The sequence below is a fragment of the Arachis ipaensis genome, chromosome B2 (genome assembly GCF_059453495.1).
Source record: "Arachis ipaensis isolate K30076 ecotype BB chromosome B2, ASM5945349v1, whole genome shotgun sequence".
Taxonomy (NCBI): Eukaryota; Viridiplantae; Streptophyta; class Magnoliopsida; order Fabales; family Fabaceae; genus Arachis; species Arachis ipaensis.
The window spans coordinates 2,490,596-2,493,411 of NC_142437.1; the positions used below are offsets into that span (position 1 = coordinate 2,490,596).

At 34.4% G+C, this 2,816-nt stretch overlaps 1 pseudogene; it reads right to left on the minus strand.

Moving 5' to 3' along the window:
• Positions 1-792: 792 nt before the first annotated feature.
• Positions 793-2,236, minus strand: LOC107626555 (UDP-glycosyltransferase 91C1 pseudogene; annotated as a pseudogene).
• Between the last annotated feature and the right edge of the window lie 580 nt (positions 2,237-2,816).

Sequence of the window (2,816 nt, forward strand, 5' to 3'; positions counted from 1 at the left end):
TTGATATATATATAATGCATATTTTGGATATATTTAGTTGTGGATATGATTGGAATATGTTGTTGTTGTTATTTTTGGAAATGGATGTTTATTATTGATACAGGGAGTTAATATTTATATTGGTAAAGTCCTAAAAACAGAGAAGATTATGTCCGTTTTTCTGAAAATTTGATCGTTTGGCTTGCTGAGGGACTTGTCCCTTGAACACCAGTCATGGCTTGGTTCGTGCCACGACAAAATTTCACTTTGATCAAACCAATTAAAAATTGATCTTAACTCATTAACTGGCTTTGTTGTAAATAATTAAATAAAAAAGTAACAAAAATGTGTCAATGTGCAGCTTCTATATTTTTATCATGGAGACAGATAGCTTCAGAAACAAAATAGATCAAAATATGTAAATTGAAATGAATAGCGAAAGGCACAAGAGAATAAAACTAGTAATTTTTATACTGGTTTGATATATTTTTCATGAGTTTAATTTTGATGCATTACACAGTCGTACAATCACATTTGTTCTTTTGGATGACTATTCATGCAGTTAATGTGAAAGTTAGTTATTTTTACTATGTGGCGTTATATAATTAGATGAACGTGTAAAACTATTTTACACTGACATTGATAGTGACATTGACAAAGATAGTGCATCAAAATTAAATTCTATTTTTCATATGCTAGAAATTTTAGAATAATGGTGACAAAGACAAAGGAAGAGATACAAGATCTTTTAGTATCTCACTTATCAAACACAACCCAAAGAGTTAATTCATTAATGATTCAAAATAAGAAAATTTAGGCTAAAAAACAAGATCTATTCGCAAATTCATACGTCTTAAGAAACTTGACAAATGCTTCCATGTAACCATTGTGAAGCTTCAAATCTCCTACAACTTTAGCAACTTCTCTAGTCTTTATTCTGAGCTTCTCTCCTTCCTCCAATACCATAGCTTCTCTAAGGCATTTGGCTATGTCATCTCTACTAAATGAACCATCTTCATTGTTTCTCTTCACTTCAATGGCAAGACCCTTATCATGCAAAGCCTTTGCATTAAGAGGTTGATCAACAACAAATGGCAATACTACAAGAATGTGGTCAAACATCAAAGTCTCAATTATAGATCCCCAGCCAGAATGAAACAAAGACCCCCCAATAGATTTATGTGCCAAAATTTCCTTTTGTGGTGCCCATCCAATACAAACTTTTCCTCTCTTTGATGTTCTTTCACAAAATCCAAGAGGCAGAGAATCATGATCATGAATTGTCCAACTTGGTTTTCTCAATGTCCATAAAAACGGAAATTCAGAAAGCTCTAATCCATAAGCTATCTCAAAAACTTGCTCTTTGGTCAATTTACACTCACTACCAAACCCAACAAAGACTACTGATTTTGTTTCTTGTGCGTCAAGCCACTCGAATGTCTTACTCCATGACTCATCAACAAATCTTCTCTCCGGCTTCTCCAGAGGAAGCAAACCTATAGGAATCACTGGCTTCCCAATAAGTTCTTGGTATAGATTCAAATACTCACCTTCCATCTCATAGCAGCTGCGAAATGAAACAGCATTTGAGGCGCCTATCATCTTGGCAAACCTATCAATGTCTCTTAAACCGGACACATTTTCTACATATGCATCTTGGTAGAATGCAATGGCCTCATTTCGTTGGAAAGCCACTGAAGACAGAAAATTCATCCATTCTCTTGGTGATGTTAGGTCTTCTGGCGATGTTTTAGCTCTCATTCGATCGGGTGGTCCATAGAACACAATAGTGGAAGCAGAGTAAACAGAGAAGTACATGAGTTTCACATGAAGCTCTTGTGCTATCTCTACTATCCAGTGTGGATGAAAGTCACAAATGATCCAATTCGGTAGCAATTTAGACACAAATTCCTTAACTGGATTTTGCATCTGATCCCATGCCAACTTCAGGTACTGAATCTTGTCAAATGGGATGTCCATAGTGGCCTCAGCACCAGAAAGTTGTGATGAGTCTAATGATAATGGAAATGGAATTTCCACCAAATGTAAAAGATGAGATAAATCTGAAGGTGGCTTTGGAAGCCTTTGAATGTTCTTTGGTGTTGAAATGAAGGAGACATGAATTCCTGATTTGGCTATGGCTATGGAGAGTTGGAAAAATGGAATCAAATGGCCAAATGCAGACCATGGAAGCATCACCACATGTTGAGTTGTATTCTCAGCCATTTTTTTCCTCTTTCTTTTCTTGTGTAAGGATCTTACAAGTTTTGCTGCATATGTATTTATTTATGTGTATATATATAAATGCTAACAATTCTTTCCATGTAGGACTATCCAACCTTTATTGTTATGAATTGATTAATAAAGTTCAAGGAACTATGTTTTTGCCTTAGTATGAATTGGCACTACTACTTTCTTGTACAAACTTTTTCCACCTTAAAGACTGAAAGTCAAGACTATTATAGAAGGAACAAAACTCACCTACCACTTCAATTGTTTTTCTCGAGTAGTTCAAAAATGCTTTAACTATGAAATAAAAAAACTACTAAAGACAAAAAGATCCAATACCAACAAGATCTGAAAAACAAACAAAACATCATTCAAATAAAACTCTAAATTTACACCTTCAAACACAGTCTTATCTGATATCATTAACTAACAACCTCTTAACAACTAAATTCATCACCAAGTAAGTATCTACTTAGCTTGAAGAAAACACTCTCAAAATCCACACCAAAACAATCTTACATACACACTAAAAACAATCTCACCTACCATTTAACTAATCTGGTGCTATCACTTTGCTTCAGTATATGACATAGGAACTGATCATTTAC